This window comes from Vipera berus (assembly GCF_964194415.1).
Source record: "Vipera berus genome assembly, chromosome: 5".
NCBI classification, from domain to species: Eukaryota; Metazoa; Chordata; class Lepidosauria; order Squamata; family Viperidae; genus Vipera; species Vipera berus.
Window position 1 is genome coordinate 13,062,950 of NC_138207.1, and position 17,784 is coordinate 13,080,733.

Sequence of the window (17,784 nt, forward strand, 5' to 3'; positions counted from 1 at the left end):
TTGTTTCGGGGGATCCCGCCTCTGTCACCCCCTTCTCTCAGCTGGGCAGCTGACAGAAAGGGGCGGCAGAAGCTGCATCCCCCGAAAGAAGTCTTCGCCGAGAAAATGGGCGCTGAGATTTTCTCGGCGAAGACTCACCTTCTCCCGTTCACCTTCAGCAGCTCCGCCAGGCCCGTCCAGTGCCCTGCTAGCAGAGCTTGACAAATGCAAAAGCTGCTTTGGTTAAACACTGGAAGGTTTAGTGATTAACCCACCCCACCCCAGCCGGTCTTGCTGTTTCTCCCCATCCTCACTCCTACCCACAGGGGCGAACCAGATGGGATGGCAAAGTCAAATGCAAATGGGGATCTTGCAGATCTTGCCCTGCCTTTGCCCCCACGGTTACCTTCTGTTCTTGATGAGCTCACGAGTGCTCAAGGACAAAATAGGGCTGGGCAGAGCCGGCAGTTAAAAATACGATGCAGATAAAAGGAAAGGTAAGGAGGGGTTCAGGTTGAGAGGAGAGGCTGCGTAGCCTTAGTGTAACTCCTGTGTGGGCTGACTGGGTTGCCTCCGATGGGCTCTGACAGTGGAACAGAATGGAATAGAAAATATGGAATGGATTGGAACAGAACGTAGAACAGAACAGAACAGAATAGAATAGAATAGAATAGAATAGAATAGAAATATAGAAAGTGAATAGAATAGAATAGAATAGAATAGAATAGAATAGAATAGAATAGAATAGAATAGAATAGAAAATGGTAATAAGAATAGAATAGAATAGAATAGAATAGAATAGAATAGAATAGAATAGAAATATAGAAAGTGAATAGAATAGAATAGAATAGAATAGAAAAGAAATATAGAAAGTGAATGGAATAGAATAGAATAGAATAGAAAAGAAATATAGAAAGTGAATGGAATAGAATAGAATAGAATAGAATAGAATAGAAATATAGAAAGTGAATAGAATAGAATAGAATAGAATAGAATTATAGAAAGTGAATGGAATAGAATAGAATGGAATAGAAATATAGAAAGTGAATAAAATAGAATAGAATAGAATAGAGAATGGTAATAATAGAATAGAATAGAATAGAATAGAAATATAGAAAGTGAATGGAATAGAATAGAATAGAATAGAAATATAGAAAGTGAATAGAATAGAATAGAATAGAATAGAATAGAATAGAATAGAATAGAATAGAGCTGGAAGGGACCTTGGAGGTCTTCTAGTCCAGCCCCTTGCTCAAGCAGGAGGACCTATACCAGTGGTGGTGAACCTATGGCACGCCTGCCAGAGGTGGCACTCAGAGCCCTCTCTGTTGGCACGTGCGCCACCACCGCTGCCAGCAGTAGGTCCTTGTCGGTTGGTGGACTGGAAGAAAAGGGAGGGGGAAGCATTTTACATGCGTGCATGTGTGCACGGGGCCACGAGCAGGCACATGCTGCAAAGGGGGCGGGGCTAGTGCCTGCGTGATACTCACTAGCCCAGCCCCGTTCTCACGTGGTGCGGTGCCTTGTATCTGCACCCTGCGGCATGGCGTTTGGCGTTTTTGTGCCTTGCGGTACGGTGGCCCATTTTTTGCTCCCCCTTTTTTTTCGTGCCAGAGGCGGCACTCAGAGGCGCCTCCCTGTCCCCTCCCCCGAGGGCACCAGAATGCCGATGCTGCCTTGGCACTTTGTGATAAACAAGTGGGTTTTGGCTTGCGGTTTGGGCACTCGGTCTCTAAAAGTTTCGCCACCACTGACCGATACCATCTCAGACAGGTGAATGTCCAGTCTCTTCTTAAAAACCTCCAGTGATGGAGCACTCTTGATTTCTGGTGGCAAGCTGTTCCACTGGGCAGCTGAGAGAAAGGGGCAGCAGAAGCTGCATCCCCCGAAAGAAGTCTTCGCCGAGAAAATGGGCGCTGAGACGCCTCATTCTCTCGCTCAGCGGAGACTTCTTTCGCGAGATCCAGCCTCTGCCGTGCTGCACCGAGAGAACAGCAAGCCGCCCCATTCTCTCGGCGGAGCACTCCACCGCCCCATTCTCTCGGCGGCTTGCCACCCCGTTCTCTCATCTCAGCAGAGACGTCTTTCGGGGGATCCAGCCTCCAGCTGCTGCATTTCCCAGCCTCGGCTTCTACTCGAGTCAATAACTTTTTTCCAGTTTTGGGGGGTAAAATTGGGGGTCTCGGCTTATACTCGAGTCGGCTTATACTCAAGTATATACGGTAATTAAATATATTGTGTTAAACCCAAATAAAACACTGTTGCTGACCAATAATGGCCAGTATATTGAGCTATACAAACTACAACACATTATAGCATAGTGTACTAGTTCAGTTTATTATTCACTGGGATTATATTCAAATATCCAATGAGTTACAGCAAATTATGAATAGTGAAATCTTGAATCTATGGGGAATGGAGGAATTAGCTTCTGGAGTATTGTGACAAGTGACTAAAAATCGCCTTAAATACAAGGAAAATATTAGTCACCTCTGATTTCCTCTCACATTTTTAAAAAATTCAAAATAAATATAAAATAAACTGGGAAATTTGAGGGGGGGAAGGTAGATGTGTATATGTTCCATTAGTTGATGATGGGTCAGAACCACAAGCCAACTTCTATGGGCTAGCCCAGTAATTTAACATGTAACATGTTCTGAGATATATTAATCACATATATGCCAAATCATAGACAATTTGTATTGCGCAAATACAGGTTGTGTGGCTAGTTCATGTTTTATGTATTGTGGAGAATTGAGGTAAAAGTAATAATTAAAGCAAACATGGATTATTCAGTCCTGGGGAGCATATCATGAATACAACTCTCTGGTATGATTGGATTCTTATTTTATTTATATATTTGGGTTACTTAAGTGTGAATAATAAAGAAGAGGGTTATCAATGAACAGGCACTGAAGGAATTTGGATTGAGTGTAAAAGTGGCCAGAAGAAAAGATGTTCATTGACATGTTTGCCCATATACAGAAAACCAAGGAGGCTTGAATTGTAAAACAAATATTGGGAAAAGGGAAAAGACCAAGAAAGTTGTTTTCAAAGGCAAGTGAGAAGTTTAAAGAAAAAAAGGCAGTTTGTGAAGTGGTGCGTAGATTTGGAGGTTTGCAAAAATAGAAGATTGTGTTTAGTAAATGGTGCTGGTATAAAATATGATCGATACAACTATAATTCATTTTCTTACCGTGCGCCATGCCTTTAATTTCTTAGATGTACTGCTTTCTCCTCTGACACACACAACATAGCATTTCTACTATGAAAATGAATAACATGAGCATGTGTACAGGCAATCGTTGACTTACAATAAAGCCCGAAGTTTCCATTGCTATCCAAGACAGGGCAGTTGTGCCACATTTTACAATCTTTTTTTTTGCCACAGTTGTTAAGCGAATCATGCAGTTGTTAAGTGAATCTAGCTTCCCTCATTGACTTTGCTAGTTAGAAGCCAGGTGAGGAAAGCTGCATCTGTCATAAATTCCTGCCAGTTGTCAAGTGCCCAAATTCTGATCATCTGACCATGGTTGTGCGGCAATGGTCATGAGTGTGAAAACTGGCCGTGCGTCACTTTTTTTCAGTGCCATTGTAACTTCAAATGGTCACTAAACAAATGGTTGTAAGGCGAGGACGACCTGTATTTAATATTACCCTTGGAAGTGGGTGCTATAAAACATGGCCAGGACACAGTTGATAATCTGATACCCTACGATTTGTCTTTCTTAGTGCTCTACCCCAAAGTTCATTCAAAACTCTGAAAAGAAGATTGAGCAAAAAGCTGTTTAACATCTAAAAGATGTTTTGGTTCTGAATTTTCTCATGAGGACAGCAATAGAGTTGTGTGGCAACCTGCTTTCCTGATGTCTCCCCCGCCCCACACACACACAGAGGAAGGTTCAAAGGCATGCTGCATTGATCTGGGAAAAGTAATGGACATTAAAGGTAAATGTTCCCCCGCACATGCGTGCTAGTTGTTTCCGACTCTAGGGGCCGTTGCTCATCTCCGTTTCAAAGCCGAAGAGCCAACGCTTGTCCGAGGACGTCTCCGTGGTCATGTGGCCGGCATGACTAGACGCCAAAGGCGCACGGAACGCTGTTACCTTCCCATCGTAGTGGTCCCTATTTTTCTACTTGCATTTTTACGTGCTTTCGAACTGCTAGGTTGGCAGAAGCTGGGACGAGTAACAGGTGCTCAGTCTGCTACGCGGCACTTAGGATTTGACCCGCCAAACTGCCGACCTTTTGATCGACAAGCTCAGCGTCCTAACCCACTGAGCCACTGCGTCCCTTAATGGAACATTACTCCTTGATATTTCACTACTATTCCTTTTTCTTGACTTCCGGTTTGTGTATAGGGCTACTGTTTACATCCTGCAATAATACAGATGAACATTAGGCATTTCTGTATTTTCTGCCCTCTAGTAGTCTGGAATGTTACAGTCCGGATATAGTACCTTAAGTTCTGATTTAGTACAAGTACTAAATACTTAGTACTTAAAGCACTACTAATGTTTTGAGCATTGACTGTTGAATTGTTTCATAAGAGATGCTTCTAAAAATCGAAGTACAAATGTAATATATGTTCATTGAACCCATTGATGGTTTGGGTTTGTCAAAGGTGTTCATATGTTTAGACTGTTCTGATAGAAGGCAGTTTGTATTAAGTGTTTTGATTCCTGAGCAAAATTCTCACATTGTCCAAATTGGGGCTGATCATTTTCTGTGACATAGTTAGATTTCTTGAGTGAATTTAAATTACTATCATCTCAAGCAATCCTTTAGTAGTACTCTCAAAGATGCTGAAGAAGCAACTTGGATGAGAAGTGAAACATCTTCAAAGAAAAAGTCCAGTTGCTTCCTGAAAAAGCATCTTTGGGATAACTATGACCTGGATGACTGAGAATCTCCATAGATCTTTAGTAGTACTGTTGGGTTGGCCTGGATAATATCAATTTAATATCTCCCTCCCACTTTTTTTAAAAAAAAGTTTGGATGCTTCCTTTTGTAACAGCTAAAGCTTCCTTTTTTGGTGCAAAGTATCCAGCACTAATTATAGTGGCATTATAAATTTCACAACATCCTGTTGCTAATTATAATTTATTGTTCAAAGATCTAAGGGTTGGAACCATGTAATGAAACTGGAGATAAATTTTAGAGAGAGTTTATGAGGATTAAATAGAAACATCTTTCCAGGAAATAGTTTTATTAAACATTATTTATATTAAAAAGCAGCATTCTTCTGACTTGTATCTTTTATAAGACAGTATGGGAAGGAACTACTTACTTCTAGCAGGATGGGATATGAATAGTTGGAACAAAATGGGGAATGATTAAGTGCTGAAATTGGTAAGCAGAACCAGGGTAATTTCTATGGACGTATGGGATATCTGTACTAGGGACGTGGTGGCTCAGTGGGTTAGGACGCTGAGCTTGTCGATCAGAAGGTCGGCAGTTTGGCGGGTCGAATCCCGAGTGCTGCGTAGCAGAGTGAGCGCCTGTTACTCGTCCCAGCTTCTGCCAACCTAGCAGTTCGAAAGCATGTAAAAAATGCAAGTAGAAAAATAGGGACCAGTCTGGTGGGAAGGTAACAGCGTTCCGTGCGCCTTTGGCGTCTAGTCATGCCGGCCACATGACCACGGAGACGTCCTCGGACAAGCGCTGGCTCTTCGGCTTTGAAACGGAGATGAGCACCGGCCCCTAGAGTTGGAAATGACTAGCACGCATGTGCGGGGGAACCTTTACCTTTACCTTTATGGGATATCTGTACAATGCTTATTAGAGGAAAAAATACAAATGTACACCCATTACCCCAAAGGGAAAAAACCTGCTTTGTTCCAAGAACAAGTATTGATGGATTTTGTAAATTTTTGTAGAATCTAGAGAATAGAGGTTGTTTGTGTATAAACAACTTTAGAAAAGTAAATTTGTGCAGGTAGATTATATTTAGGCATGCAATGTCAGAAGCAGAAAAGAACATTAGAACTGACCAAAGTTGCATTTTGCTGCAATTTATTAGTAGAATACATGAGCAGTATGCAGTGTTCCAGTCTGAATACCTGCCCTCTTCAGGAAGAATTGGGAAGGATTTTGTGTGAAAAGCTGGAAACACATCAGTGTTGAAAATACTAAATTTAATAGTAAGATTATGCAAGACCTTCAGGTTTGTGTGGAGCTCAAATGTTGCACTTATCTTTAATTCCTTAAATTAGCCTTGCAATCCTGGGAAAAGGTGAGCTTAGTTTAGAAATTTGCACACTTGCATATTCCAAAATACCTTTGCATCTCAAGCACTTGTGAATAGCCCAGTGAATTAGATCAATAATATGATTAGATATAATGCATCTTTCTTGGTTTATGCAGTTGACTCCAAATAAATCATCATGGCTTCTTGAGATCCTAAGCCAAAATTTACCTTAGCTTTTTTTTTTAACTGAATAAGCCAGGCTTTGTATCTTGAACTTTACACATCCAAAGTACAGTATGTGTTTCCTCTTCCAAAGCAAGTTGTGACATTTCTCTGTTGGTGTGTGTGTGTGTGTGTGGGGGGGGACATTGGTGTAATGTGACTGCTACTTGTGACTTTATTTTTCACTCTGAGTTATCAAAACAGGGCATGTTGGAAAATAGCACCTTTTTATTTTGAAAATGTGATAGATATTTACAGTACCCAGTGCTTGGTAACTGCAGTTTGTGATCTTTGATGAATTTATATTCTAGGGTAATTCTTTCCAGGAAGTTGGGCTTGGAAAAGAATACCCCACTACTTTGGCTTGACATTTTGCATTTAATCTGTTATTATTTTTTTCCCCTCTTCCATTTTGCAGCTGAGTGAACATGGCTGTAAAAGATGCTTAACGGAAGTAGCAGTTTTGTAGTCCCTTTTAAAGCAAAAATGGTTTTACTTTCCTATCCGGAAAGAAGATGAGGTGACAAGAATGTGCAAAAGATCTGCTGGACACTTTGTGGTGATATATAAAGGAGGGGAACATTATGGTTAGTTTTAGAGGTGTGCTAGTTGTACGTGGTGGCTCAGTGGTTAGGACGCTGAGCTTGTCGATCAGAAGGTCGGCAGTTTGGCGGGTCGAATCTCGAGTGCCGTGTAGCAGAGTGAGCGCCTGTTACTCGGCCCAGCTTCTTCCAACCTAGCAGTTCGAAAGCACGTAAAAATGCAAGTAGAAAAATTGGGACCACTACGGTGGGAAGGTAACAGCGTTCCGTGCGCCTTTGGCGTCTAGTCATGCTGGCCACATGACCACGGAGACGTCCTCGGACAAGCGCTGGCTCTTTGGCTTTGAAACGGAGATGAGCACCAGCCCCTAGAGTTGGAAGTGACTAGCACACATGTGCGGGGGAACCTTTATCCTTTTTTTAGTTGTACAAATATTACATGTAATGTAGACACATGCTGGAAAAGGGGGGTGGCAGTAGAAATCTGGCTGGCAGTGATGGCGAACCTTGTAGAGACCGAGTTCCCCAAAACCAGCCCCGCCCTCACTTTGCGCCCCATGCCGCCCCCACCCCGTGCCACCCCCCTGTTCTACCCACCCACAGGGCCATCCACCACCTCCACAGCCTGCCAATCACCCAGGTGGCCCAGCAGCGCCATGGCAGCTACACCCTCCACCCGCACCATCAACGGCGCACGACAGGATGCAAGGGCGGAATCTTGTCCCCACTGCCTGGCTGCCATGTCCTTAGCTGCGCTTCTCCATGCGGGCTGCGCTCAGCGGCGACCCTCGGGGGGGCTGCTGATGGGGCCACGGGGAGGCGGGGCTGAGGTGATGGTGCATGTGCCCACAGAGAGGGCTCCGAGTGCCACCTCTGGCACACGTGCCATAGGTTCGCCACCAATGGTATAATGGTTCCCCTGTCCCTCACTTTAATGCCTTATTCAAGAGCTCTATTTCAGTTACCTAGAACTTTATTATTGAAATTATCCTGTGGTTTCTGAAGTTCTATGGCAGGCTTTTTAAATTACATTAAGCAGATAGAGACTTGCATTTGACATTTTCAGCAATACATGCTAACGCTGATTTTAAACACCCATTTTATATCTTTCTTCAAGGAATCTAAATGGGTGTTGGGAATAGTTCTGAGAAGCTGCAGTATTTTCATTTCTTCCTAACCCTCTTACTCTGAATAGGCTTGACAGAGTCTGACTCAAGATAAGATGCTATGCCAGAAATGGCTAAATGCAATGTGCGCACTCAGCTGTTGTGATTTGTAGACCATGGGTTCAGTGTGTTGTGACAATTCAGAAAAATATACCTTATCAATAAATAATATGTAAGTAATCTGAACCAGGCCAGGAGGTGAATAATCCAGTTAATCTTCTCTCAAGTATAAAGTTGGATGCCTATCTCTTCCAAAGGTAAATACTGCTATTTCAGCACACTCGATATCTTAAATGGTATAATCATAGTGTGTTATAACTTTTCATATTTTCACATGAACCTTTGGTGGATATTGATTAACAATTTGATTTGATTATGTGTTAAGTTAGCATTGATACTTGTTCAGTCGCTAAGTTGCGTTCAACTTTGCAACCCCATGGACCATAGTATGCCAGATCCCCCTGCCTTCCACTGCCTTCCAGAGTTTGCCCAAATTCATGTTCATTGCATTGATAACACACACTAATCATCGTATCCTCCAATGTCCCCTTCTCTTTTTACCTTCAATTTTTCCCAACATCAGGATCTTTTCCAATGAGATCTCTCTCAAACTCACTTAACTGCCTTGCTTTGCAGTGAAAATGTTGGGTTTAATTGTGGCTGTAAGTCAAGGGCTACCTGTACTGCAATTTTCAGTTATAATGTTGGTTGCCACACCTGTTGTCATGACTTCCCTGGTCTCCACAGGTAATCTTGGTTACTAATAGTAATTGGGAATGGGAACTCGATCACTAAGTGACACAGTTGTAAGATATAACATCAGGGGACTCTTGTCGACTTGCCATGGCAGTTTTGGCAGTCCCAGTTGCTGTCATTAGCCTAGCTACGGTGTTCCCACAGTTACCTGATCTCCATTTAAAACCTTCTGCCAGCTTCCCTGTTGATTTTGCTTGTTGGAAGTCATCAGTGAAGCTCACAAATGGTGATGACACAACTGTGTGACATGTGACATAATTGCAAGCTGGTTACCATATGCTCAAATTGGAATAATGTAATTGTGGGGATGTTGTGATGCTTCAACTGTAAGGACTGGTGTACATAATTCTCGTTCAGTGCTGTCACAAATTTGAATGGTCGCTGAATGAGTGGATGTTAAATGAAGACTACCTGTATATTTAAACTTAGTCCTGTTTTTTATTGTGCTTGTTGATTTTCGTTACTCTAGTGTACAGTTCCTCTGCATTTTCACCTGTTATTAGCACACTAGTGTTTCTTCCTCCAGTTTTAAAACCGCAAAAATTCAAATCCGGTTTCCTTTATGAATATATTGTGTATATAGATTGGTGGGGATGAGACAGCATACAGGGGGGAGGTACAAAAACTATCCACATGGTGTTTCAACAACAACTTGCACCTGAACATCAGCAAGACAAAAGAGATGATGCTAGACTTCCGGAGGAACCTGCCCCACTTTACATGGGGGTGGGGCGGCTGTGTGGAGAGAGTTTCCTCCTTTAAATTTCTGGGAGTCTACGTCTGTGAAGATCTTACCTGGAAAGTTAATACAACCCAGGTGGCCCACTTCCTCAGGGTCTTGCGAAAGAACAGGCTAGAACAATGGCTGATGACTTTCTTTTACCGGTCTACTATAGAGAGCGTCCTCTTGTACTGTATTGTGGTTTGCTATGCTGGTCTGACAGCCGTGGATAGGAAAGTATTAAAGAGGGTAGTGAGCACAGCACAAGACATTGTGGGCTGTCCCCTGACACCACTGGATGACATCGCCAGGGCTCGCTGCCTTGGAAGAGTGAGGAAAATTCTCAGGGATGACTCACACCCTGGTTGGTATCTCTTTACTCTCCTACCATCGGGTATGAGATATAGGAGTATAGCCAGCTGTACCAACAGGCTAAAGAACAGCTTTTATCCATGGACTGTTAGGCTGTTGAACGGGAAATAATTTTATAAACTTTATGTATGATTGACTTGCGAGGCCGATGTGTTGTGCAATCAGCTCACATGGTGTAATAAGATGGAGGGTTTGTTGTCACTGTGAGTTGGGGGTGGGGGCATGAAGGGAGGCTCAGCCAATCTCAATGTATACATGGTTGTCCTTTGACAATAAAGGTTCATTCATTAATCATTAATCCATTAATCCAAGTTTCAAATTTTGATAATCTAACCATGGGAATGCTGTAACGGTTGTAAGTATGAAAATAGTCATAAGTTGTTTCTTTATGTGCTGTTGTAACTTCGGATAGTAACTAATCAAATGGATGTCAGTCAAGGACTACCTGTATACAGTTTTGTGACTCTCCTTTGCAAAACTGGAGTCTTTTTCATCATGGTGTGTTTAGACTGGCTTTCTGGTTTATCTTTTTGTTTTGAGGACATGATATTCTCTGGGGTTCTCATTCTTCTAAGCACCTTCTAGTAGCTTGACATGATTGACACAATTGGAAGTCTTTCTGTAATCAATGAAGCCCTTATTAATTTGTTGTTGTTGTTATTGTTTGGCTTTCTGATTTATCTCCAGCATAGTAACTAGTCTTACAGACTGTTATATTTGGGAGCCAAAAACAAAACAGTACAACAATATCAGTCTCATTTGAGATGAGCGGTGATCTTTCTGTCTTATAAAGTGTACAGAAAATTAATTTCAGCATGTCAGCAGGCCTTCATAATGCTTAGCTTTAAGAGCTGGATGTCTTGACTTATTTTCTGTGAAAGTAAATTTGCATGTAGAGGGATTACCCTAGATCAAGAAAAAATGATTGATTTTTTTCTCTCAAAACAATAAAAAACTGCTGGCTTAAATAATTCATGATTTTTATCCACCCAAATGGGTCATGTAAAATCTTAGACAATGGTTGCAGGGCAAATTGATTTTAAATCAAGGCACATTTTCTCTTAATTTGTATATTTTCAGAACAAGAGTGCATGCTAATTGATGCTCTAGCTATTACGACGTGTGCATTAGCAATTAAATAGTGCTTATTCTCCCTTAGGAGCATGTTCTAAAATGTCTGACTGACAGGTATAAAATGTCCAAAAATTGTGAAGCCATTGAAAAATGACATTTTTCCTCCGAACGGTAGGATATGTTTCAGATAAAGTTGAAATATATGCAGTATTAGCTGTGCTACTGTAATGTAACTGATACATTCATGTTGCTTCACTGCTTCTCATTAAGTTTCTGAATCCAGTTTAAAGTGCTGGTTTTGACTAATAAAACCCCATGTAACTTGGCTTTATGGAACATCAGGAATTATCCTCTCTTAAGTGGCACACATTTGGGCTGAAAGCTTAGGATTCTGTCCCTGTGTTGTTGCATCATCTTTTTCTGTGGTAGACCATACCTTAAACTACTAGTCCCCAACCTTTATGGCTTGGCGGACTGGCTGGGGGGAGTGTAGAGGGGATGGCTATGGGTGAGTAACAGGCGCGTGAGTGAGCATGCGCAAATGGAGCTTTGCGCCAGTGTGCGTGCCCACCGCTCACACAAATGAAGGTGCACGTGTACATACTTGCCCGCTGCTTGTAGTGGCCCATGGCCCAAGGGTTGGGGACCCCTGCCTTAAAACATAGGATGCTGTATCTTGTGCTTTTTCTGCGGGTATGTTGCAAGATTGCAAAGACTGTATTACTTAATTGGGCATTTGCAGAAGATTTCTGTATGCTTAGTGAGGAGTTATAAATGGGCTGCCATATTATTGTTGTTCACTACAAAGATTTAAAGTGAACTGATTTCTGGTTTTTTTTTAAATTTCACTATAAACTGCCTGGAGCTGGGTTTGTATATAAAGATTAATAAATAAAATATGTACATTGCCCTGTTGGCAATTTTGTGAAATGTACAGAGCAATTCTGCTTATATTTATGGACAAATCAGATCTGTTATAGAGTAGTTTACACCCAGATAAGCACGTGACACATATATAACACACACAAGTAAACGTTTTAGAAATAACTCCTGTTGAGTATTTTTATATAAGATTCTAGCATTGGAGCAGAGTTTTATTTCATGAGGTGCAGGATACAGTGGATATGTTGGTGAGTGTCAAGTTCTTCAGCGGTTCCCAGGCAATTGAAACTGATGCCAGCCATTTATGATGGGAACTGGTTTTTGTGACCAGAAGTAGTGAGCAAAAATAGTACAGGTACTCCTCAATCCTATGATTGTAAAAGAACCTGCCCATTGCAGTTGTAACTGTTGTAAAGTGGGATACCTGCATAATTGATCCAATTTTATGACCATTTTTGTAGCAGTTGTAAAATGAACCCATTGTTTGCTATGGGCTATTTCTGCTAAAAACTGGAAGTTAATGACAGTTTTCAGCAAAAATGTGACAAAATGCTAAATGGCTGGACGTAAGTTAAGAACTATCAACATGAAAATTATTTTCCCCTATTTCTTTCTCCATCCTATGTTGTTAGTGGAGAGAATTCATGTTTCTTGCATACTGAAAAGTCCAATGAAACAGCTTCCATAGACAGGACTGAGATTAAAGATGGATCCTCCGTTGCCCACATCTTAGTCCCCTACAAGATTGTTCCTTTATTAGAGCAAACAAAAACACAATTAGCAACTATGTAAATGGGATTAAAAGTTATCTGAAGTTAGCAGGTATCATGAATATCTGGGGTACCTGGGATTTGAAGACGTGCAAATTCTTGGTCAGTTTCTCCCACAGTTGATAACTCCAGGTGTGAAGGAGCTTCATTATTGGAAATCGTAATTTGTACATGTTTGGCCTGAAATAGCATTATTTGAAATAGAGTTATTTAATTTAGTAGATAATATTTTATTGAATTGTTCATACTACGCGCTTGGAATAAAATCCATTCTTAAAAACACCTCATTTTTCCAAACAATACTGTAAAGTAAAGGGCTCTTAAGTAATTTGCAAAATTTACATGTTTGATATTTGGAAACATTAAATACCGTACTCATGAGGGAAACGGTATATAATTCCTTCCATCCTTGTTATCTTTAATCAGGTTATGCAGTCTATCCAAATAATTATTGTTACTGGGCAGGTAAGTGTTTCTTCATTATATGAAAAGTATACTTTCATACACCATAAACCCAAATATTCATAATTTCCTAATAGAGAATTGTACTTTATTTTTGAAACTCCCTTTCTGATCTCCTATCCTCTTGTACAGAAAAGCAATTATTAATTTTATAGCTTACTTTGAAAGTTTTTCCTTACGTTTTAAGAGAAGCTGTAGTTATCATTCCTGTATGTAGCAAAATTTCTCATTTTGTTTCTTCTAATTATTTCATTCTTTTCCTTTTTTTTCCTGGCATTTCAACTGTTGCTTGATTGAAAGTTTCCCAGTTTATATATAACAGTTGTAAATGTGCAGTTAACTATATATATAATATATATCAGAATCATATATATCAGAATCATCGCTGAATTGGATGACCCGATTAATTACATAATTTGTAAATAAATAGATTTATTTATAGCAGATATCGCTGAATTGGATGACCCGATTAATCTACGTAATTTGTAAATAAATAGATTTATTTATAGCTGATAAAAATCATTTTCTCTTATAGGTGACATGATTTTGGGGGTTTTGTCCCACTGTTGAGAGCACTTTATTTTTTTGGAGATGGGTTACTGTATTTTCCGGCGTATAAGACGACTTTTTAACCCATGAAAATCACCTCAAAAGTTGGGGGGTCGTCTTATATGCCCAGTCGTCTTATACGCCGGAAAATCAGTGAGCCCGTGAAGGCACGCCCTCCCCTCTCACTGTGGAGGAAGCAGGGCAGGCTGGCGTCTGGCGGGAGCCGGCAGCACAGTCCTGCGCACGTGCGCGCTCCCCAGCTGTTAAGGAGCACTCCTTAGCAGCCGGGGAGTGCACGCGTGGGCAGGACTGCCCTGCCGGCTCCCGCCCGATGCTCTGAGGCAGCATCCACGAGGACTCCTTAGGAGCCGAGGAGCGATGCTGCCTCAAGAGGGAAGAGCGTCGGGCGGGAACCGGCAGGGCAGTCCTGCACACGCGCGCACTCCCCGGCTGCTAAGGAGTGCTCCTTAACAGCCGGGGAGCGCCCGCGTGCGCAGGACTGCCCTGTCAGCTCCCGCCAGACGCCAGCCTGCCCTGCTTCCTCCACAGTGAGGGGAGGGCGTGCCTTCCCGGGCTCGCTGATTTTCCGGCGTATAAGACGAAAAATCTTGAAAATCATCTCAAAAGTTGGGGGGGGGGTCTTATATGCCCAGTCGTCTTATACGCCGGAAAATACGGTAGATTTAATCTTGTTTTAAGTAATTAAATCCAAATAAACGTTGCTTCATTCTTAAAAGTGGTTTCTTATTCTAAATTAAATAGAAAACCTGGCAAGTAAGTGGACATGATGGATTAAGAAATTCCAATATGAAAACAGTATTTTTTGAGAAATACCTGACTTAAACAAAACATTTAATTTTGTTAAAGAGCCTCTTTAAGAGCAAGCAAGTATGCACTCCATGTTGTAGATTGAACTGTTGTTGAAAATAGTTTGTTTTATTTTGGTATTTTGCAGATTATGTTTCTATGCCTAAGTGGCCTACAGATATATGATGTACAAGGCTACATAAAATTCAGGTGAATTCCAATATTGGAATTTTTGTTGCAAAGGAATATAATATTTCTAATTGCCATTAAATTGGAGAAAATGACATCTATGGCGATTATTATGCAAATAATAAAAAATTTGTAAACAATGGGAATTTGATTGACTCCATTAAAATCCAGTACATTAGGATTTCACTGCAGCAAATAAACATGATTTTATTCTTTTCATTCTGACCCCTGGAATCAAAATCTAATTTAATTTAAAGATCAGCGTGTGTAGCCGTTTGTATTTGCATATGTTTCTTTGATTTTGAGCTACCTACTCAGTTGAGTTAGTTTTTCACATTATTTGAAGAAGTTTAATAATGCTGGAAGAGCAGGTTGGAATGTTTAAAGAGGACTAATGCACACAAGTATGTGTATCTTCCTTTTCGAAGAAATTCACGGCTCTGCTGCATGTCAGTCTTAACTGTGTGTGGAGTGAAAAATCTAAACTCAAAATAAGCCATGAAGTTAGAAAGCAGTTTAACCTCAAAAATCCCAGATTTAAGATACCATAACCCCATGAAAACATGGGATGGTTATCCTGTTGTACTTACTCAGTTTCCTGTGAAAAAAGATGAGGCCACAAGGCAGCTATAAAAATCAAGAATTTCAGAATTCACTGGCACAGTTCTAGTAGGCCCAAATTTCCTTCTCAAAATACTTGCCTGTAGGGTCTGGTCTGGTCTGGTCAACCAGTCTTTCCAAATATTTCTCTGTCATTGGTCATTCAAATGAGAACAAATGTTAGCCACACCAAAGTTATACCATAGTTTTGAAAACATTTGCATATGGGTTTAAACCTCACAGTAGTTCAAATAGTGCTATGTTTCCAATGTTGGCAACTTTAAGATAGAAGAACTTGTAATAGAGGCAAATATCTGTAGCTTGGGTATAGGATGAGTGTGAAGGCTTGTTCTCCAAGCTTGTGGGTTGGATTCTGAATGTTTTGTTATCAGGCTAGGTAACATCTTCAGAAGAGTTTAGGGGATGTCAGTGTCAGTGTTCTGTTTGTAAGGGCTTCAGATGTGGGTGTGTCAAGTGAGGGTCTGTGATGGGCGCAGGTGTGAGTCATCAGTGAGTCTTGTGATGGGTCTTGTGATGGGCCCAGGTGTGAGTCAACAGTGAGTCTTGTGATGGATCTTGTGATGGGGAGGTTACCTCAGGTTATGGCCATTGGGAGGTGAACTGCTGGTGGGGGGAACTCCCAGAATTGCCCTGCCAATTTAATTTAATTTAATTTAATAATTTAATTTGTATACCGCCCTTCTCCCGAGGGACTCAGGGCGGTGAACAGGGCAATACATAGTAAAAAACCGAATACAAAAATTAAAAGCGATTAAACCATTATGCCCATAATAATTAATACATCTTAAAATTAGAGCTATTTATAAAAACCCAACCCCATCCCATCAGACCAGGCCAGCTTGTTCGAAAAAGAAGGTTTTAAGATCGCGCCGGAAGGAGCGAAGGTCGGGGGCCATCCGGAGCTCAACCGGTAAGCGGTTCCAAAGGTCTGGCGCGCCCACAGAGAACGCTCTCCCCCTGGGGGTCACCAATCGGCATTCTTTGATCGGCGGCACCCTGAGGAGGCCCTCTCTGTGGGAGCGCACTGGACGGAGGGAAGTTGACGCCGGCCGCAGGTGTTGCCGTAGGTAGTCCGGACCCATGCCATGAAGGGCTTTGTAAGTCATCACTAGGACCTTGAACCTCACCCAGAGAGCAACCGGTAGCCAATGCAGCTCGCGGAGCAAAGGTGTAACATGGGAGTATCGGGAAACCCCCAAGACAACTCGCGCGGCTGCATTTTGCACCAGTTGAAGTCTCCGGGTGGACCTCAAGGGCAGCCCCATGTAGAGAGCATTACAGTAGTCCAGACGAGAGGTCACGAGCGCATGAGTGACTGTACGCAAGGCATCCCGGTCTAGATAGGGCCGCAACTGGCGCACCAGGCGAACCTGGGCAAAGGCCCCCCTAGTCACAGCTCCATTATGCTCTTCCAAAGAGAGCTGTGAATCTAGAAGGACCCCCAAGTTGCGAGCCCTATCTACGGGGGGTAATAGCTCACCCCCCATGGCCAATGATGGAATGATCGGAATTTCCCGGGATGCCGGCACGAACAGCCACTCAGTCTTGTCAGGGTTGAGTCGAAGCCTGTTCCTCCCCATCCAGACCCGGACCGCCTCCAGGCAATGGGACATCACGTCGAGGGCATCCAACATAGTTGGATCAGGGCTTTTGATCCTTTTCACCCATTGTACCACTTTTAGGATATGGCAACATCTGAGTACCACCAGTTGCCTAGCAAGGTGTCAAAAACTTGATGACCAAAAAAAAGAAAAGAAAAAGGAAAAAAGTGATGAAGTACAGGTAGTCCTTGACTTACAACAGTTCGCTTATTGACTGTTTGAAGTTACAATGGCACTTAAAAAGGGTCCCCCAAGCCACAGCTGAGCAAGACACCTGCCCGCCCGTCCGGCGGCGCTCTTCCTCCTGTCCGAGGTTTTCATTGTAGTGAGCATTTCTGTTGAGGATTGGCAGCGGGGGTGGAGGTGTGTTTGGTTATTATTCCCCCCATCTGCTGGGTGCTTGCAGTAGGTTTTGGTCACTTCACATGACCCTTGGACCCTGTGACCGTCATAAATATGAATCAGTTGCCAAGCATCTGAATGTAAATCACAAGACCCTGGAGATGCTGCAACATTCCAGCTGATCGGCGCTTCTTCTGGGCTCAGCAGAAGTGCCGGGATCCGTGCCGAGCTCCAGCTGGAGCCTGGCACTGATCCTGGCGCTTCTGCTGAGCCCTGACAGCCCTGCAGCTCCAGCCGTCTCTCGCTCAGGCTTGTGCGGTGCTGCCACCGGTTCAGCTCATTCCCCTCCCCCGCTACCACTTTTCTAGGATGGTCGCGTACCACCTGCCAGGTGCCAAATGTACCACAGGTGGTACCCGTACCACTGGTTGAAAAGCCATGGCTTAGATATTCTGAAAGAGAAGGGAGAGAGAGAGAGAGATTATAAGCTGTTGGAGAGAGCTAGTTTTTTTTAACGAATTGGAGACTTGAAACCCCCT

General features: G+C 42.3%; 1 protein-coding gene and 1 long non-coding RNA gene across 3 annotated transcripts in view; one reads left to right on the forward strand and one right to left on the reverse strand.

Moving 5' to 3' along the window:
• The window catches only part of TBL1XR1 (TBL1X/Y related 1), a 239,898-nt gene that overhangs the window by 16,593 nt on the left and 205,521 nt on the right, over window positions 1-17,784 (forward strand). The gene's annotated exons all lie outside the window — the stretch shown is intronic.
• Window positions 12,570-13,334, reverse strand: LOC308669436. The gene is made up of 3 exons (XR_014026754.1): window positions 13,316-13,334; window positions 12,749-12,854; window positions 12,570-12,655 (listed from the first exon to the last, which is right to left on the reverse strand). It is a non-coding gene; the product is annotated as an uncharacterized lncRNA (long non-coding RNA).